The 21,142-nt window shown below is 41.8% G+C and overlaps 1 protein-coding gene and 1 long non-coding RNA gene across 3 annotated transcripts in view; one reads left to right on the plus strand and one right to left on the minus strand.

Annotated features, from left to right (window-relative positions):
• Positions 1-12,190, minus strand: part of CREB5 (cAMP responsive element binding protein 5) — a 494,733-nt gene extending 482,543 nt beyond the window's left edge. The window contains exon 1 of the mRNA XM_072783642.1: positions 12,081-12,190. The gene's annotated coding sequence lies outside the window, so the exon portion shown is untranslated. The remainder of the gene's footprint in view (positions 1-12,080) is intronic.
• Positions 12,191-12,371: 181 nt separating this feature from the next.
• LOC140609465 (uncharacterized) lies at positions 12,372-14,136 on the plus strand. Of its 2 annotated transcripts, XR_012011292.1 has the most exons (3): positions 12,382-12,610; positions 13,516-13,639; positions 13,785-14,136. It is a non-coding gene; the product is annotated as an uncharacterized lncRNA (long non-coding RNA). The 2 variants fall into 2 exon arrangements; XR_012011291.1 differs by having other exon boundaries at positions 12,372-12,610; positions 13,516-14,136.
• Positions 14,137-21,142: the final 7,006 nt, after the last annotated feature.

Below are 21,142 nucleotides of genomic sequence, written 5' to 3' on the forward strand. Positions count from 1 at the left end.
GGAACAAAAAATATATTATCACTGCTATTATAAATCCTGACATTCAGATCTCCTGAGGAGCTTTAAAAAATAAGAAGGGCAGCCCAGGTGGCTCAGCGGTTTAGCGCCGCCTTCAGCCCCCTGCGTGATCCTAGAGACCTGGGATGGAGTCCCATGTCAGGCTCCCTGTATGGAGCCTGCTTCTAGCCTCTGCCTGTGTCTCTGCCTGTGTGTGTGTGTGTGTGTGTGTCTCATGAATAAGTAAATAAAATCTTTAAAAAAAAAAAAGAAGAAGAAAGGAAAGGAAGGAGAAGAAGAAAGGAAAGGAAAGGAAGAAGAAGAAGAAAGAAGAAAGAAGAAGAAGAAGAAGAAGAAGAAGAAGAAGAAGAAGAAGGAGAAGGAGAAGGAGAAGGAGAAGGAGAAGGAGAAGGAGAAGAAGAAGAAAAAGAAGGAAGAAGAAGGAAGAAGAAGGAAGAAGAAGGAAGAAGGAAGAAGAAGGAAGAAGAAGGAAGAAGAAGGAGGAAGGAAGAAGGAAGAAGGAAGAAGGAAGAAGAAGAAGAAGAAGAAGAAGAAGAATACCTGGCCACCCAGAATCTCTGGAGAAAGGGTCCCAGGCCTACTTTTTGCCGGGTACTTTCACATTAATTAATTCACTTAGTCTCTAAAACAAGCCTATCTCCACAGTAATGTTACAAGACAGGTATTATTGCTATCTCCATTTTTACAGATGGAAACTGAGGCTGAAAATGGTTGAGGATTTGTCCACATCCACAGAGCCAGGAAATGTCTAAAGTGGGATTCAAACCCAGGTCTCAAGATCCATGTTCTTTCTCCTCCACCCATTTTCCTTCTCCTTTCCATGTCAGAGACTTTCTGGGCACATATGGTCCTCCAAGCCACCATGCTCCCCAAGCCCTCCCCATGGCAGGTCTGGGCACAGCAGGCCTCCAGCTCCTGTCACCACACCCTCCCCTCTGCAAAATCTTGGTGGTGGGTGTTTTACTCTCTCACAAAGATGCTTTCAGTCAGCTGCTCTCAAATCCACCCTCCTGAGGAAGATAAGAAGCTACCTTTGAGTTGTGATATGACGGTAATCAGAAGCCAGCTGGGAACTGGGAAATTCTACCTCTTGGGGCACGTGGGTGACTCAGACACTGGTTAAACATCTGCCTTTAGCTCAGGGCGTGATCCCAGGGTCTTGGGATTGAGTCCCACATCGGGCTTCCCACAGGGAGCCTGCTTCTCCCTCTGCCTGTATCTCTGTGTATCTCTCATGAATAAATGAATACAATCTTTAAAAAACATAAAATAAATAAAATTCTACTTCTCTATCAATTAGCTAAATACGTTCATTCACCAAAATGAAAATGAGCTTCAAGGAGGAGCACCCTAATTTGGTAACAGCCAATTACATCTTAGAGTCTGAATTCACCAAGCAGATCTTTTCCAGCTGTAAAGAGGGTCTCTCTGTGAGGTAGAGGAACAAAGGGGTACAGAGCGCAGGACCTTTCCAAGGAGGACTGACCATGAAGGCGGTGGAAGGACAGAGGTAACAGTCAAAGCATCATGGGAAGCACAAAGGGGCCACACAGCAGGGAAACTGTCACCTGAGGATTCTGCTGAAAGGGAGGTCCTGGTCAATCACTCCATGCTCTGGTCGTTTGAGTCAGAGCCTTTACTTACAGAAGTCAAGAGAGGTGATGTAACTTGCCCAAGATCATGTTGCCTGGGCCACTAGCAGAGCCAGAATCAGCTCCCAGGTTTCCTGACTTCCTTTTATCTAAAGGAATGGGCCTTAATGGGAGACTGAAGTAAAGCCAGCCAGTAAGAAACCGAAGAAAATGAGAGAGACCAACTACATCACTAGCCACATCAGTGGCTACACAGATTGGCTGGAGCAGAATATAAGGTACATTGTATATGACCAAAGTGGTTTTAAATATATTAGGAAGACAGCTCCAAGGGTCTGTTTCTGATCACTTCCACAAAACAGGTGAGCAGGGGACAATGGGGATATGTTTTCAAAGCACAGCACAAGATTTCAACTGCTCAGTTCCCTTTGGTTTTAATGATGTGGCCACAGATAAAACTGCATATTTCTTTGAAAATAGATCCTAGAAAGGTAGTCATGGCCGAGTGGTTAAGGCAATGGACTTGAAAATAGATCCTAATGGCCCAAGAGTCCATGAAAAAGGACCTGAGAGAGAAACAGTACCTGCCTTCCTTAGATGGGAAGCCAACTGAGGGGTGCCTGGTCACAATGCTATTTGCACTGTCCTCTTAAATGCTCCCTAGGCCCACCCTCTCTGGTCTGAAAAGAACAACTTTTTGTCTGCATTTAAAATATCTGTTCTTGGGGTACCTGGGTGGCACAGTTAAACATCTCACTCTTGGTTTCAGCTCAGGTGGTGATCGTAGGGTTGTGGGATCGAGCCCCACATCAGGCTCCATGATCAGCAGGGAGTTTGCTTCTCCTTCTCCCTCTGTCCCTCCCTACCATGCATTCTCTCTCTCTCTCTCTCTCTCTCTCTCTCAAATAAATAAATCTTAAAATATCTGTTCTTGGGGTGCCTGGCTAGCTCAATCAGAAGCACATGCAACTCTTGATCTTAGGGTCATGAGTTCAAATCCCACACTGGGTGGACTGATTACTTAAATAAATAGAACTTTAAAAATAAATACAGGGGCGCCTGGGTGGCTCAGTCAGTTAAGCATCCACTTGATTTTGGCTCAGGTCATGATCTCAGGGTCCTGGGATTAAGCCTTGAGTTGGGCTCCCTGCTCAGCAGGGAGTCTTCTTGTCCTTCTTGCCTGCTGCCCCTCCCCCTGTGCACAGGCACTCTCTCTCACTCTCCCTCTCTTAAATAAATAATTTTTTAAATAAAGAAATAAAAAATAAATACACTAAATTTAATTTAATATCTGTTCTTTAAAAGAGATTAGAGAGACAACAACCAAATGTCACATGTGGATCCTGATTGAAACAAAAGGATGGGGAACAGATATTTTTCAGAGGACTGAGAAAATTGTATTATGGTTCAAATTTTGAGAATTTATTTTATTTATTTATTTGAGAGAGAGAGTGCACAGGGGGCGGGGCAGAGAGAAAGGATCTCAAGCAAACTCCCCACTGAGCACAGAACCCCATGAGGGGAGGGGCTCCATCTCACAGCCTTGAGATCATGACCCGAGCTGAAATCAAGAGTCAGACACTTAACTGACCAAGCCATTCAGGAGCCCCTATCATCTGAATTTTAGATGACATAAAGCTCTTTTTGTTAAATGTATTAATGGCATTGTAATTCTTTTTTTTTTAATGTTCATATATGTTAGAACACTTAAGTATCCAGAGGTAAAAGGACATGATGTTAGTGTTTTTAAAATAATTCAACCAAAAAGAGAGGGGAGGGGAGAGGAATAGATGAAGAAAATGTGGTAAGATCTTTAACAATTGGGTAAACATACTTTTATGTATGTTTGAAATTTTATAATTAAAAAATCCTTATACAAACATACATATATATATGTGTGTATGTGTATCTATATAATGTGTGTATATCCACTCCTGCAGTTACTCCTAAGAGCAAAATTTATGTCAAACTTTTAAAGTTTCATATCTGAAAGAAATGTTAGATCTTATCCAGTTCATTCCATAATCCCTGTTTCCCAGAAGAGGGATCTGAGACCCCTTCCCTCCTCACCAAAGCTCTTCCAACTCTTTAGTGGTTCAGCCAAGATGAGACTCTGGTTCTCCAGACTCTCAGGCCAGAACTCCTACACCCAACAGCCATCAAAAAGTGTAAACACATTGCTCTAATCCTTGTGTTATAAACTCTCAGACAAGGTACCTCACTGTAATTATTTAGCAGAAGTGAAACTGGTCAAAGGACAACAGAACACCTCCTTTGCTCATTCTGAATATATTTCTACATAAGATGATTCTCCTCCATTCTTTCCGGGCTTACCCTCCTCCACTCTCCCTTCCATTCTTTCTCCATCTCCCAGCCACCTCCCTCATCGTCCAGACTTTTTGCACCCTTTGCTGCTTTTGAGCTCATGCTGCACATTGAGACATCTGTGTCCACCTTCCAATGTTAGCTCCTCCTGCTGAAATCTGGCTCAGTTTCAAAGCCCAGAGCAAGTCAGCTGTCTCCATGAAGTCTCTCTCTCCCATCTCAGGACAACCCTAGCCCTTAGTCTCAGCCTCTGTGATAGTCCTTGTTGTCTTCCTTCTTTACAATTAAGCATATGTATGTCCTGCATTTTCAATGGCCTGAATACAGTGATGCAGTGGCAGAAATGAGAAGGGAAAACAGGGATCTAAGGGCACCTGGGCGGCTTAGTCGGTTAAGCACCTGCCTTTGGCTCAGGTCATGATCCTGGGGTCCTGGGATTGAACCTCACATCAGGCTCCTTACTCAGCAGGGAATCTGCTTCTCCCTCTCCCTCTGCCCCGCCCCCAACTCATTCTCATTCTCTCTCTCTCTCTCTCAAATAAATAAAGATCTTAAAAAAAAAAAAAAAGGAAAGAAAAAAAGAAAAGAAAAGAAAAGAAAAGAAAAGAAAAGAAAAGAAAAGAAAAGAAAAGAAAAGAAAATAGAGATCCAGGACCAAAGAGGTCCCACATAGAACCAGAAGCTACCCAGGAACATGACTGGCTCTGGAAATGATGAGGGAGGTAGGCAAAGCTTTGAGTCAAAATCCCAATGTCATTTCCAGTGGGTATGAAGAAAGCCTACACTTTTCCTAGCTGGGGGAAGCAGGATCTAAGAGGAGCCAACATCAGAAAAAAGGCTGGTAGGCTCTCTTGGCACTGGCAAAATCAATAGACAGCTCAGTAATTGGGTGGCAAGGCAACACAAACCAGGACCTCAGAGTGGGAAGCTGGTAAAGGGTAAGCAAGATGTTAGCCAAGGCCCTGAGTCGAGGTCAAGCCTGTCCCCCAGCAAAGGAAAGTAGGCATGAACCAGGGCACAAGCCAAAAAACCATGCAAACCAGCTGGACATGTGTGGTGAGACTGAAAAAAGAGGTTGTCTAGAGGCTATGGCTCAATGGGCAGGTGCCCCAGGCTTATTAATGCTGCTCATATTTATTGAGCACATACTCTGAACCAAATGCTGGAGATAGGGGTATTAGTCAGTGTTCTCCAGAGAAACAGAACGAATAGGATGCATATATATAGAGAGAAGAAGATTTGTTATAAGGAACGGGCTCAAGCAATTACAGAAGCTGACAAATCCAAAATCTCTAGGGTGGGGCCGGTGGGCTGAAGACACAGGAGAACTGATATTCCAATCTGAGTGTAAAGGCAGTCTGCTGTGGAATGCTCTCCTATTCAGAGTTCCATTTTGTTGTTGTTGTTCTATATAGTCCTTAAACTGATTGGATGAGGCCCACCCATCCAACTATGGAGAGCAATTTGTTTTACTCAGAGTTCACTGATTTAAATGTTAATCTCACCTAAAATAAAAAAAAAAAAAAAAAAAAAAAAAAAAAACCTCAAAGAAACACCCAGAGTAATGTTTGACCAGGTATCTGGCGGCCCACCCAAGATGACACATAAAATTAACCATCACAAGCAGTGAACAGAAAAAGCCTCAACTAACTGCAGATTCTAGAAGACTAGCCAAGGGCCTCCTACTTGGATGATGATGCAGGTCCTGATATTCCCACCACAGCCAGGAAAGAACTGGCCCAGAAGTTAGTAGGGTTGGACCAGAAGGGGCAGCGCTGGTACCTGGCAAGGAACAGACAGCTTTGTCAGCTCTTTGGGGGAAAGGACCAAGCCCTTCACCACTAGAGCAGGGACAGTGGTGCCACCTGCCAGCTCCACTGCTAACTAACTTAGACAAGTTAGTTCACCTCTGTACCTCAGTCTTCTCCTTTGTAAAATGGGGATCACAGGAACATCTAAATCAAATAATACCTAAATTCAATGAGTTGAATATTTGTAAAGTACAAAAATATCAAGCCTGGCACTAGATAAGTGCTCTAGGGCAGGTTACTAGTAGTATTTGCAAGCACTACAGCAGCTTATATATTGTGCTCAACCGAACAGGTACTTAGGAAATTCCAAATTGAAATTTTTTTCTTCAAACAGTGCCAAAATAAGAAGGAACTAGTTGAACCTGGCTGGCTCAGTCAGTAGAGCATATGACTGTTGATCTCAGGGTCATGAGTTTGAGCTCCATGTTGGGCATAGAGAGCTCACTCAAAAATTAAAAAAGAATAAAATAATAAGATTTTAGGGGTGCCTGGGTCGAGCAGTCTGTTGAGCATCCAACTCTTGATTTCAGCTCAGGTCATAATCCCAGGATCATAGGATGGAGCCTTCTATTAGGCTCCACACTCAGCAGGGAGTCTGCTTGAGATGGCCTCTCTCCCTTTCCCTCTACCCACAACCCATGCTCATGCTCTCTCTCTATCTCTAAAATATTAAATTAATCTTTTAAAAATGTCAAGATTGGGGCATCTGAGTTGCTCAGTGGTTAAATAGCTGACTTCAGCTCAGGTCATGATCCCAGGGTCCTGAGATTGAGTCCCAGGTCAGGCTCCCCACGGGGAGCCTGTCTCTCCCTCTGCCTATGTCTCTGCCTCTCTCTGTGTCTCTCAGGAATAAATAAAATCTTAAAAAATAAAATATAAAAATATCAAGATTTTTAAAAGAAGGAACTAAACCATGTAAACATTCTATCTTACACTTCAGTCCCATGTTTTTCTTTTTTTTTAAAAAAAAAAAAGCAAATATATTTAAGTTACTAATTAAAATCCTTCTAGGATTTCCTGTTGCCTCAGACTCAAATCACTTCTGAGGCCAGTAAGGACTGCCTGATTCACCCTGAGTATGTCCCCATATACTCACATCTCTCCTCCAGGATTCCGAGGCTCCAGTCACACCAGGTTTCTCCATGTTTCCTGAATTGCCTTCAGCACCACTGCAGGGCTCTTCCCTATGCCTGGAGCAGCCACCCTTGGGCCCTGCCCTCCTTACCTGCCAATTCCCACTGATCATTTAAGGCTCAGTTTAAGGAAGAGTACCCCCAAGACCAAGTTAACTGCCTCTGTAGTATGCTCTTATAGTCCCTGCATTTTTTTTTTAAGATTTTATTTATTTATTTGAGAGAGACAGAGCATGAGCAGAGTGAGGAGAAGAGGGAGAGGGAGAAGCGGAATCCCCACTGAGCCAGAAGCCCAATGCAGGGCTTGATCCCAGGGCCCTGAGCCACCCAGGCGCCCTGGCCCTGCTTTTCTTTGTGTAGTAGTCAGTATTATTTGGAATCAGATACTCAATCATTGTCTTCCTCCATAAGATCAGGGACCAAGCTTGTATCATTCACAGCTGAACCCTTGGGACCCAGCACAGTTCCAGGCACACAGTGCCCAACAAATATGTTGAGAGATTTTAATAAATCTAGAGATGACAGATTTAAGCTTTCAGCCAAACCCACCTGATTTGTGGTAGCCCTGATATGCCAGGTTGAGAAGGAGCCTGAAATTACATCGTGTCATAGCTACACCCCTTCCATGGCTGAGGGGGCTGCAGGAGGAACAAGGGCATCTGACATCCATCTCTTTATTGGCAAAGAGGTAATCTCTCAGGTAACACTGCTCTAAGTTTAATGGCAAACCATTAAGTTCAAAGAAAAAGTACAAGGGTGGTTATAATCTGAACAGGCAAACTTCAGAGCTACACTTACACCACGAGAACAAGGAAGCCAAAATTGGCATCTACCAGATGCCAATTTCAGTCATCATTTTCACATCTTGTACTATTCATAAAACCCTTTTTATGACTATAAAATTGTATCTGCATGTACTGATACCATTTTTTTTCCCACCTGTTTTAGAATTATGTGCCACTGTGAGTAAGAAAAACTTCTGATTTGGGTGTTTGCCCTGGGGGATACCAATTCACCTAGAAATAAGCCGTAGCCTCAGAAAGGAGCCAAGGTTGTGGAGTGGAAAGCCGGCAGTATTGTCACACTGTGATGGCCTGTATGATGTCAATGAAGGATAACCCATATCCCTTCCCAGCCTCACTGTCCTTGGCAAAATGGGGACCTAAGTAGGCAGTAGGCACATGGAGAGCACTCAGTAAGTGATAACTATTACAGCTCATATTCAGTTTGACAGTTGGGTTTCTGCTGACTGTGAACATAAGCAGCAACTATCACAATTAATGACACTTAGCCTGGCTGCAGCTCGAGCCAGGAGAGAGTGGCTTTCTAACACAGGTGGTGCAAAGATATCATATAGGGGTATTCACTGCAGCATTGGTTGCAATAATGAAAAACTGCTTTTTCCATTATTGCAATTATCTAAACAGCTATGAGCACCAGAATGGCTGACTAAAAGCAAGCCTGCAGAAAAGCATGATCCCATTTTTTGAGAAACAAAATCTGGACATGTCACATCCATTTACACACACACACACACACACACACACACACACATACACACACAACATGCCAGATATGCAGACAAATACCTAGATGGATTCCCATGTAGGATAACAATAGTTGTGACTTCTGAGGAGGAAGCAACATTTACTTCTGTATCATTTGAATTAGTTGACAAGGCAATGTATTATCTCATCAATCAATCAGCCAATAAGTATATAAATGAATGCTTGAATGATGGTTTTGTCCCCAGATCCAATGTGTGGGGGTGGTTTTCCCACACCACCAAGCAATTCTCTGACACCAGCTGGGTGTCCTACAATTCAACTCAATTCTCCCACTATCTATTACAGATGGCATCAGATCCACAGGTAAAGGGCTCAGTCCCACAAGACTGCCCCTCTCATGCCAACTGAAAGTCCAGGTTGTTACAGATACTTCTGACCCACTGGCTATAGATTGAAAGTTTAACAAGACAGGAAACAACAAATGTTGGAGAGGATGTGGAGAAAGGGGAACCCTCCTGCACTGTTGGTGGGAATGTGAACTGGTGCAGCCACTCTGGAAAACTGTGTGGAGGTTCCTCAAAGAGTTAAAAATAGAGCTGCCCTACAACCAGCAATTGCACTGCTGGGGATATACCCCAAAGATACAGATGCAGTAAAATGGCAGGACACCTGCACCCCAATGTTTACAGCAGCAATGTCCACAATAGCCAAACTGTGGAAGGAGCCTCGGTGTCCATCGAAAGATGAATGGATAAAGAAGCTGTGGTCTATGTATACAATGGAATATTACTCAGCCATTAGAAATGACAAATACCCACCATTTGCTTCAACATGGATAGAACTGGAGGGTAGTATGCTGAGTGAAGAAAGTCAATCGGAGAAGGACAATCATTATATGGTTTCATTCATTTGGGGAATATAAAAAATAGTGAAAGGGAATAAAGGGAAAGGAGAGAAAATGAGTGGAAAATATCAGTGAGGGTGATAGCACATGAGAGACTCCTAACTCTGGGAAATGAACAAGGGTAGTGGAAGGGAGGTGGGCAGGGGGTTGGGGTGACTGGGTGACGGAACACTGAGGGGGTCACTTGACGGGATGAGCACTGGGTGTTATACTATATGTTGGCAAATCAAACTCCAATAAAAAAAATATACAAAGAAAAATAAAGTTTCAACAGTACCTCTCCTTGAGTTTCATTAACGTCCTAAAGTGGACCACAGAACTTAAAGAAACATTTTACTTACTAGATTACCAGTTTGTTATAAGAGGAAGAGCCAGGTAGAGCCAGGTAGAAGAGATGCATAGGGCAAGATATGGGGAAAGGGCCATGAGCTTCCACACCCTCTCTGAGCATACCACCCTCCCCAAATCTTCACAAGTTAGTTCATCAACCTAGAACCTCCCTGAACCCCATCCATTTGAGTTGTATGAAGGCTTTATTATTTAGGCATTAAATCATTGGCCATTGGTGACTGAACTCAATCTAAACCTCTAACTATAGGGCAGCCCAGGTGGCTCAGTGGTTTGGCACCACCTTTGGCCCAGGGCGCAATCCTGGATATCCAGGATTGAGTCCTCCGCATGGGGCCTGCTTCTCCCTCTGCCTGTGTCTCTGCCTCTCTCTCTGTGTATCTCTCATGAATAAATAAATAAAATATTTAAAAATAAATAAATAAATAAACAAACCTCTAACTACAACACTGGTCCCCCTGGCAACCAGACCCCATCCTTAGGTGACTTAAGGTCTTTCCCAAAGTCACCTAATGAACATCACAAAGACATTTGTATCACATTCATCACTTAAGAAATTCCAAAAGTTTTGGGAGCTCTATGCCAGAAACAAGATGAGGACCAAATATTTATTTCTTATTATAAATCACAACAGCCCAGGACAAAGTCGGTTAAAATAATAAAGTTTTAAAATAAGTCAAGCAGAGAGTTGATATTCACTGTAAAGGCTAATAATGCAAAGGAACCTAAGAGAGGCTGGGAAAGCATTGCTACTGAGAGATACAAACAGATGAGTCACCATCCACTCAACTCCATGAAGTCACCTCAGGAGTCCTCAACATGTCAGCAAATTCCTTCCCAGGGGCACCTTCCTCACTGTATCACACCAGGAAAGCTCAAAAGGAAGACAACAGATTTGGGTTAAGTACCTACTCCTCCGCTTTGGGTTGAGTACCTACTGCTCACAACTGCTGGGACCAAGCTACCGAGAAAGTCCCCAGGGAGAAGCAAGTAACTCTGAAGGAAATAAAAGGTTGTCCTCCAAACCCTGTTCAGTAGTGGGAAGTAGGTTTATCCTAGGACGTTGTGTGAGGAGACTCAGAGAAGAAGAGCGAGCAAAAGTCTGGAGAAGAGATGCCACAAAGCCTGGAGATGAGGAAGCCTCGGTGTGAATCCAGCATTGTGTTCCAATGTGAAGAACCAGAGAGGCCCTGAAAGTGAATTGTAGAAGAAGTTGCCTTGAACTTCACTACAAGAGGGATGCTAAATATTCCAGGTTACATTTTCATTTTCATTTTCTTTTTTTTTTGAAGACCAGGTTACATTTTCAGATGAGAGTGGCAACTCATAGCTCTGTAATTTAGGAGACTGGCAAAGCTACACTATTTTGAAAGCCGTATGTTTTTCCTGATTATGTAATTTGACAAGCACATTGCAAGCTTGGGAAATATGAAAAAGTCTCAATGAAGAAAATTAGAAATATATCGCTCAGAGACAATCACTATACACTGAACACTTGGGTGCATATACTTCCAGCCTTTTGTTTCTACAAATGCTATGTTTTTATCAAAAACAGAATCATATGGGCAGCCCGGGTGGCTCAGCGGTTTAGTGCCGCCTTCGGCCCAGGTCATGACCCTGGAGACCCAGGATCGAGTCCCACCTCGGGCTCCCTGCATGGAGCCTGCTTCTCCCTCTGCCTGTGTCTCTGCCTCTCTCTCTGTGTCATGAATAAATAGGTAAAATCTTAAAAAAAAAAAAAAAAAAAAAAAAACAGAATCATATAGGATCTACTACCATACAGCCTGTTTTTCCCCCACACGTCGTAGTATACCATGAAAATGTTTCCATTCAAATAAAGTTTCCACAATGTTTGACTAACTCTGCAGCATTCCATGGTACAGGTATAATTTATCTACTACCCCCCAATTAATGGATATTTGTACTGTTTCTTTTTTTTTACTTATAAAAAAATTAATATTTGCACATGCCCCTCATTTTCTTAGAGATTTCCTACGTGAAAGAGATAACGAACGAATTTGCAGTTTTCCATAACCACTGCGAGACTGTACTTCGGAAAGGAACAGAAAGACGCCTCCACTAATTGGGGAGGAAAGTGGTTTTCCTTCCATCTTCCCACACTCACCAACACTGGACATTAGCATTTGTTGCCGGAAGTGGGGGGCTGCGGCGAGGAACTATCTAATAGGGTGAAAACACAACTTGGTGAGGTTTCTTTTTTTAATTTTATTTATTTATCCATGAGAGACACAGAGAGAGAGAGAGAGAGAGAGAGGCAGAGACACAGGCAGAGGGAGAAGCAGGCTCCATGCCGGGAGCCCGACGTGGGACTCGATCCCAGGTCTCCAGGATCACGCCCTGGGCCCAAGGTGGACGCTCAAGCACTGAGCCACCCGGGTGCCCCCATAACAACTTGTTTAAATGGTCATTTCTTTGCTTACTTGTGAAGTGGAGCACCTTCTACGTGCTGGTCATTAGATGGGATTCTCACAAATCCTCCAGGCCTAGGTGTCTATGATTAGGACAGGGCGTTTGACACCTGCCGGAAACGGCTTCCTTGTCCCGGAAGCGAGAGTCCCACGCATGCGTCCTGGGGGGAGGGGGCGGGAACGAACGTCATCGCGAGACCGATTTCCTCCAACCACGTGAGGCACAGAAGACGGGGCCTCATCTCCTGACCAATGAACGTCCGCCAAGAATATCTCCCGGTTCCCTACGCCAATGAGCTTCCTGCTTGGCCTCTGGCCCACCTTGCCCGGCTTTGTATTCCTTGCCTATAAATAGAGCCGCCCCCACCCCACCCCCAAACCCTCTCCGGGCCTGGCGGGGGTTTTGCTGCGGCGTGTGGTTCCCCGACTGCAGTTCCTGTGCTATTCCTTCTGAAGAGACGCGATTTCTGGTCCTTCACCCTCGCCTCGCTACCCGTTTACGCTGACGATGGTTAAACCATGTGCTCCGGTCACAAAACAAGGTTTTTATTTTTATTTTTTTTAAGATTTTATTAATTTATTCTTGAGAAGCACAGGAAGCGAGGGAGGTAGACACAGGCAGAGGGAGAAGCAGGCCCCATGCCGGGAGCCCGACGCGGGACTCGATCCTGGGTCTCCAGGGTCACGCCCTGGGCCGAAGGCGGCGCTAAACCGCTGAGCCACCCAGGGATCCCCAAAACAAAGTTTTTAGACACCTCCCCGCCACCTTTATATTTTCCCCCCCGTAAGACTGGTATGAAAGGATTTCAATCTAAAACGGTACCAGAGAATAAAGAGTGAAAGAGAAAATGAGTGAAAATATCAGTGAGGGAGACAAAACATGAGAGACTCCTAACTCTGGGAAATGAACAAGGGGTAGTGGAAGGGGAGGTGGGCGGGGGGGTTGGGGTGACCGGGTGACGGGCACTGGGGGGGGCACCTGGCAAGATGAGCACTGGGTGTTATGCTATGTGTTGGCAAGTCGAACTCCAATAAAAACTAATTAATTAATTAATTAAAATGGTACTAGAGGAGCTTTGCGCAGTGGCAGTACCGTAAGCAAGTGAGGTTTATCCAAGGTGCGATTATTGCTAATTAAAATGGTACCAGAGGATATGAAATCAAGAATCCCATGCATGCACCCTCGGGAATACAACTTAAGAATTGAAGAGACAGGGCAGCCTGGGTGGCTCAGCGGCTTGGCGCTTGCCTTCCCCCCCAGCGCGTGACCCTTGTGACCCGGGTTGGAGTCCCGCGTCGGGCTCCCTGCATGGAGCCTGCTTCGCTCTCCGCTTGTGTCTCTGCCTCTCTCTCTCTCTGTGTCTCTCATGAATGAATAAATAAAATATTAAAAAAAAAAAAAAAAAGAACTGAAGAGACTGATCTCCCATAAATCCCTAACTTACAGAAAACCAGAATTTACCTCCAGGCCAATGAATAGCTACCAAGAATCTCTCCCAGTCCTCCAGCCGATGAACTGACTGCTTGGGGTCCGGTTGGACCTCCTCGCCCTGTTTGCAACTCCTCGTTCCGTAAGCACAGCCACCCCCTATCCCTCAGAGCTGTCGCGTGTAGCTGCTCCAGTTTGCATTTTCTGAATTGCAGTTCCTCTGCTATTCAAGAATAAACTCATTTTTCTGGTAAGTCAAACTTTCCTCAGTTTAACTCTTTATTTAGGTTGACACTGGGATCGTACCTGTAACAGAAGACTTCTAGATGAAGAAAACAGGATGAAGCCCTATGTTTACTCTTGCTATCATTAGGTCCTACAGTAACAATGTTTAATTTGTACATTTGAGCTGAATTATAGCGTTTTGAATGCCAGTATTGGACTCATAAAAAAGCAGCTGTTCTTTTGAGCTATTTATTCCCTTATTAACAAGATTGCCTGATTTTATATTAAAACTATATTTATTTTATTTCACTTTTATTGCCAATGTAAATTAAATGGGTATTTTTCTTTGCATTTATTTAAACTTTATTTTTGAACACTTGTGCATAAAATATTATAAAATCCAGTTAACATTAATCAGGTCCACATTTCTCAAATTCTTATTTGCAATAGCATTAACTTAAATATGTATGTATATGTGTATATTTTGGATTGTTTCCATAAGGTTTTAGAAAGCGAGAAATTGGCCACAGGGAGGCAAAACTGGTTATTTATATCAATCCTTTTCTTTTATTGACTCATAGAAGTTCCAGCACAATATACAATTCCTATTCATCTTCAACAACAATGCAAATATTTGTGTTAAACAGCCTAATCAGCAGGCACGTATACATTTATTAGGTGTTCGTATATTTTTACATACGGCAAAGTTAGGATACCAAAGAGAACAGTCCCTCTACATTAAAATGCTTGCACGTTAACTAGATAAAGGTTGAATCATTCCTCCTCCTGATTTATTGTTATAGTATTTTTAAATAATGTTTTATTGCTTCTTTTTTGTAGTAAAATGAAACTGTAATCGTACATTATTTTGTTTTTCTATTGGGTTTTAGTTAACTGTGCCAAGATGTAAGTGAGGGCCCATATTTTGAGGTCAACTGACCTCAAAAAAATATTCCTATGAATTAGATCAACCATTACATTGTCAAGGATCAACAGCATTTATCCAAATACACAAGGTTCATATAGGTCTGCTTACTGAATATATATTATACAAAAATCTGGAATTAGACAGGCTGCAGATAATATAACCTTGGGACTAGCAAATTAGATCTCTGCTTTGAATTTCTTTAAAAAAAATCGGTGAGAGAAGGTGGAGAGCAGCTCTATGTTCCGCCATCATCTTATGAAACAGCATAGCATTCCCTCTCTTTCAAGTCCTATTTTTTTATAATAATTTAATCACCATAATTGGTGGGCAAAGAAGAGGTGATTTCTATAATTCTTGTGGGTCCAAAGCCAAACAGATGTGGCGTTCTGTTCTCTTAATGTGATTTTCCACATTGGTCTTGAAAGGTGGTGCTTGAGAGCATGATTTCTGTGCTGGAGAGAGGGCTGGCTCTCCTTGGGAGTGAGAGGTCGTGCCCTAGGGGCCCAACAGGCTCCTTAGCCCGACACTCAAAGCCCTTTCTGCCTCTCTCAGCCTCAGCCCCCTCAACTCAATCCCAGCTCTCTGAGACTTTGCAAGATGCACGAAAACTTCTGGCTCTCGGTTTCTTCATCTATAAAATGAGGGGATTGGATTCAACATCTAAGATCTCTGCCAGCTCTAAATGCTGTGAAGTTGTTATATTAAAAGTCCCATGGTTTCAATAATTATAGTTGGATTTTTTTAAGTAAACATAACAAAAATGCATTAAGTTCATTGTACGTTTTAGCCTTAAGATGCATGAATCACTTAAAGTAAGACAGATTTTTAACCTGTTATATTCACTAAAGAAAATCATATATGATATATTTGTTTCTAAAATAATTTGACATTAGTATTTCTTCTCAGTAGAAGCTAGTAGAAATCTATCCAAGAAAACCCTCAAATTATTAACAAAATGCTTAATGTAATGTGAAATAAGCAGCTTTTTTTATTTGCTGCCTCACTACTGGAGTTTTAATATTTTAATGTGGTGTATAGGAATACTGAAATTTCTCGCTTCATTTAGCTTAAATAATTTTCATCTTAATATGCCACACTTTTGGCTTAAATAATACGCCATTTTTATTATAAAATAAATTAAATTTTCTAATTCACTCAAATATCTTCTGAGTTTGTCTATTTGATAAAATGTCCTACCGAACACATTATTTTTTTCTTTTATTTTTATTTATTCATTTGACAGAAAGAGAGAGAGAGTGCGAGCGCAGAAGCAGGGAGAGCAGCAGGCAGAAGCAAAGGGAGAAGCAGACTCCCCGCTGAGCAGGGAGCCTGATGCGGAGCTTGATTACGGGACCCCAGGATCATGACTTGAGCTGAGCCAAAGGCAGAAACTTAACCAACAAACCACCCAGGTGCCCCTCACATTATTTTCTGAAGCAGTTTCAAAAAAAGTTAGATCAAGGATCTAACTCAATTTAGTCATTTTTACTATTTAGCAAACCTTCAAGGGATTTTTGTCTCAAGGTGAAATTTTTTAAGACTAAACCACAGATCCAAAAAGTATTTTTTTAACTTTGAGGAATGATTAATATTGTTGATTAAAATGATAATATTGATAATATTAATTATTAATAATATTAATATATTTAAAGGGTAAACATGATTTGTTTTTTAAAATTTTTATTTAGATTCTAGTTAGGTAATATACAGTGCAATATTGGTTTCAGAGGTAGAATTTGGTGATTCATCACTTACATACAACATCCAGTGCTCATCATAACAAGTGCCCTCCTTAATACCCATCATCCATCTAACCCATCCCCCACCCACCTCCCTCCATCAACCTTCAGTTTGTTCTCTGTTGTTAAGAGTCTCTTACGGTTTGTTTCCCTCTCTCTTTTTTTTTTTTTTCTGTTTCCCCTTCCCATATGTTCATCTGCTTTATTTCTTAAATTCCACATATGAGTGAAATTATGTGGTATTTGTCTTTGTCTGACTTATTTCACTTCACATAATATACTCTAGCTCCAGTCACATTGCTGCAAATGGCAAGACTTCATTCTTTTTGATGGCTGAGTAATATTCCATTGTGTGTGTGTGTGTGAATGTGTCTGTGTACATGTGTGTATACACACACTATATCTTCTATATCCATTCGTCAGTTGATGGACATTTGGGCTCTTTCCCTAGTTTGGCTATTGCTGACAATGCTTCTACAAACATCAGATGCATATACCCCTTCAAATCTGTACTTTTGTATCCTTTGGATAAGCACCTAATAGTACAATTGCTGGATCATAGGGATGATTTGATATGTAAACACGTGGTAGAATGATTATCGAGATCAAGGTGATTAGCACATTTATCACCTCACATAGTTAACATAGTTAATTTCTTTTTAAGAAATTGTTTCTTGGTACCCGGGTGGCTCAGTTGGTAAGTGGCTGCCTTTGCTCAGGTCATGATCTCAGGATCCTGGGATCCAGCCCCACATGGGGCTGCCTGCTTAGCGAGGAATCTGCTTCTCTCTCTCTCTCTCTCTCTCTCTCTCTGCCCCTACTCTCTGTTCATGTTCACTCTCTCTCTTTCTCTCCCTCTCAAATACATAGATAAAATCTTTTTTTTAATTGTTTCTTAATAATTGTTTCTGTCACATTAGGCAACAACTTCAAGATCTCGAGTATATCATTACACCTCATTCTTCCTTCTTTTCTGAAGGATACAAAACAAATCCAAGCACAACAAAATTCATCTCAAGGCTGTATCTTCCAGAGATTGGAATGCTTTCCTTTTTCTTTTCTTTTTTTTTTTTTTTTCTTCTTAGAGTACAGAATACCTTTGGCCAATAGGGATCTTATTAAAATGTAGATCTTGGATCAATAGATTTGGGGTTGGACCTCAGTCTTAATTTCTAACTTATAACTGAAAACCACCAAGCCAGCAGCATCAGCATCAGCATCACCTGGGAGTTTGATGGGAATGCAAAAATCTCAGGCCCTGCTTCAGACCTACTGACTGAGCATCGGCATTTCGTAAGATCCCAGGTGATCTGTGTGAACATTTAAGTAGCACTGGTCTGCTTCAGTTTAGGGCTTATTTCCCAATGGGGTTTTTGGTCAATTTTGCTCCCACAATTCTAAATTTTGCTCTACATCTAGTCTCAAGTGAGTGTGTTCTTCCCCTCACACACTTTAAAAGTATGAAAATCCCTTTCTGACAGTTTGACCACAATCCAAGGACAGCTGAAACAACTGGTTCTCTGCTGCCATGCCAACCTGAACAGTTTCAAATCAAAAGGGAAGTTTGAGCAACTTTTTTCCTAGAGCAGGGGTTCTCAAATCTGTCCACACCTGAAAATCACCTGGAAACCCTTTTAAAAAGACCAAAACTTTGACCAGGTCCCAGACCAATTAAATCAGAATCTCTAGAGCAGTGGTTCTGAAATTTCACGAGGATCTGAATCACTGAAAGGTTTGTTAAAACACGGATTGCTGGGCCCCAAACCCAGTCTCTGATTCAGTAGGTCTGGGGTAGGGCGTGAGAATCTGCATTTATAATAAGTTCCCAACGTCTGCTAATGCTGTTTGTCTTTGGACCACACTTAGAACCACTGCTCAAGGAGTCAGTACTGTGTAACAGTATTTTTTAAAATCTCTTCAAGAGATTCTAATGTGCAGTCAAGTTGAATAACCCTTGTTCTAGAGAAAGATGTCATGAGCATTAAAAAAATAGATTGGTTTCCCATACATCTTGTGAAACCTGTTTCATCAAATCACATACACTAACACCCAACCAATTTCCACACAAACTATCCAAGTTTCAAAACTTCTTGGCAAAATGAAATGTCCAGAGGTTTGTTGTTGAGTTCTTTTTTTTTTTAATATGGGTTTGTGTGTTCACTTCTAGTATTTGAATCCCTCAAAAGCAAGGACTATACCTATAACACATCTTTTTACCCCTTATTAGCAAACACAGGGCCTGGCCCAAAAACAAACAAAAAAAAAAAGTTCAGTAACAGCTTATAGAATTAAATCTCTCTACCATCCACTCAACATCAGCCACCTGGAGACAAGCACACACTGTCCAGAGAAGGACACAATGGCCTGAAATTTTCATTTTCCACCAAGCTGCCTTGCCAGCATATAAATGTAATCAAAACTTCTGAACGTTGCCACAAATATTCGACAAGCAAATTATCCGTCAGCCAGCATGTAAATGTGATATCCTCAGTGGGAGCCAGAGCTTGAGGACCAGTGTCAGATGGGGAAGGTGGGAGCGCAGTTCAAGCAGTTCCTTAGAGGTAGTGAAGAGTCAAAGGTTGAGGAAGATGAGCAGCCCTCCCTGCGTGGCTGAAATGAAACACCTAAGGTTAAAAAGAAAAGAAGCAGCAGTAATAGCAGCAAGATGGACAGTAGCTATGACAGAATAGGAAAGACAACACCTGAACTCCAATAAAAAAAAAAAATTTTTTTTAAAGGAAAGACAACACCTTAAGAAAAACACCACGTTACATAGTAATAGATGCAGTGATTAGGAATCACTGAATAATGACATTTAACTATCAAAATCGTAGTGATACAGATTCTGAGCTGATTCTTATAATACACACTATGCAAATTCAATTTTAAGATAACTTTGGAGGGTACCTGACTGGATCCATTGGTAGAGCATGTGACTCTTGATCTCAGGGTTCAAGCCCCATCTTGGGAGTAGAGCTTCAACAACAACAATAAAGATAACTTTGAGTCAATCAAACATATCATGCAGTGCATTTATTAATCAACCCTAGCTCTTAAAGTTTGGTAACACAAAATTGCAGGATTACAAAATGGATCTATTTAACAGTGAGCAAATGTTAAGCAAATGTGCATTGGTTCAAACTGCACAATCAGTGCTAGTGAGTAACACTTCCCAACGATTTTGGGGAGCATAAACAAAACATCCATTACTTCTATATTCATTTAAGAATATTCTTTTAAGGATGGTAAGAGAAGGATATTAGCAGGAAATAGAACTTCCTGGGATGATGGAAATGTAGAAAATATTCACTACTAGTCACATGAGACTATTGAGTGATTGAAATATGGCCACTGTGACTCAGGCCTGAATTTTTAATTTATTCTATTTTAATGAATTTGAATTTAAATTTAAATAGCTATACACAATCAGAACCTACCGCACTAGACATATAGGTATAAATGGGATATTACACAGCCATCAGAAAGAATGAGTACGGATGGCTCAGAGGTTTAGCGCCTGCCTTCGGCCCAGGGCATAGTCCTGGAGTCCCAGGATCAAGTCCCACATTGGGCTCCCTGCATGGAGCCTGCTTCTTTCTCTGCCTATGTCTCTGCCTCTCTCTCTCTCTGTGTCTCTCATAAATAAATAAAAAACTAAAAATCTTGGAAAGAAAGAAGGGAAGGAAGGAAGGAAGGAAGGAAGGAAGGAAGGAAGAAAGAAAGAAAGAAAGAAAGAAAGAAAGAAAGAAAGAAAGAAAGAGAACCTACCATTTACATGGACATGGTTGGAACTGGAGGGTATTATGTGAGTGAAATAAGTCAATCAAAGAAAAACAACTATCCCATGGTTTCACTCATATGTGGAATATAGGAAATGGTGAAAGGGGAGAAGGGGAAACTGAGTGGGGAAAAATTAGAGAGGAAGACAAACCATGAGAGACTCCTAACTCTGGGAAACAAAGAGTTACAGAAGGGGAGGTGGGTGGGGGGATGGGGTGACTGGGTGAGAGGCACTAAGGAGGGCACTTGATGAGATGAGCACTGGGTGGCAAATTGAATTTAAGTAAATTTTTTAAAAAAATGTCTTTGGAACCAGGGGAAAAAGACATCTAGGTATAGAGAATAAAAGTGATAGCCACTTTTCTCTGCAAATAAGCCTGTAACCTTGTCCAAAATATGCCTCTTGTTCCACTCCTTGCACTCCCCAGATCAAAAAGAAGACAAACTAAAAAATACTCCAGTTAATCTCATGTAGAATAAAAACACCAAGACTTTCAACATGAAATCCATACTCTTTGAAAGGCCACAGACTTCCTCACTTTTATAAACAGTCCCCAAGAAAAAGCAATCACACTGGGCAACAGCTTTTGTGTTTATAAATCTCAGTCCTTAGGAGGGAGGGAAAGACCTTTTTTAAAGCCCAGATCTTTTTACAGACTTCCAATTGTGCCACCCAGTGGCAGTATGCTTGGTTGAATTTCTGACTCCAGCAGGATCCTTTCTGGCGAGGGAAGAATCCTACATAGTCAGAATGCTAATAAGTAGTGCGGCTGAGATGGGAGAATGATGATAGCAGAAGTAGCCTATCCTATCCATTTGCACCATAGTTTTGTCACGTTTATTTCCATCTTAAGTCAATCAATGCTTTGTTCTGTAGCCTTTCTTAAGAAGAAATGCAAAAGTAGCAATAATCATTGTGTTAAACATTCAAGATTTTCTTGAATTCCCTCAACCCAAAGTATTTACATTATGA

Source organism: Canis lupus, chromosome 18 (genome assembly GCF_048164855.1).
Source record: "Canis lupus baileyi chromosome 18, mCanLup2.hap1, whole genome shotgun sequence".
Taxonomy (NCBI): domain Eukaryota; kingdom Metazoa; phylum Chordata; class Mammalia; order Carnivora; family Canidae; genus Canis; species Canis lupus.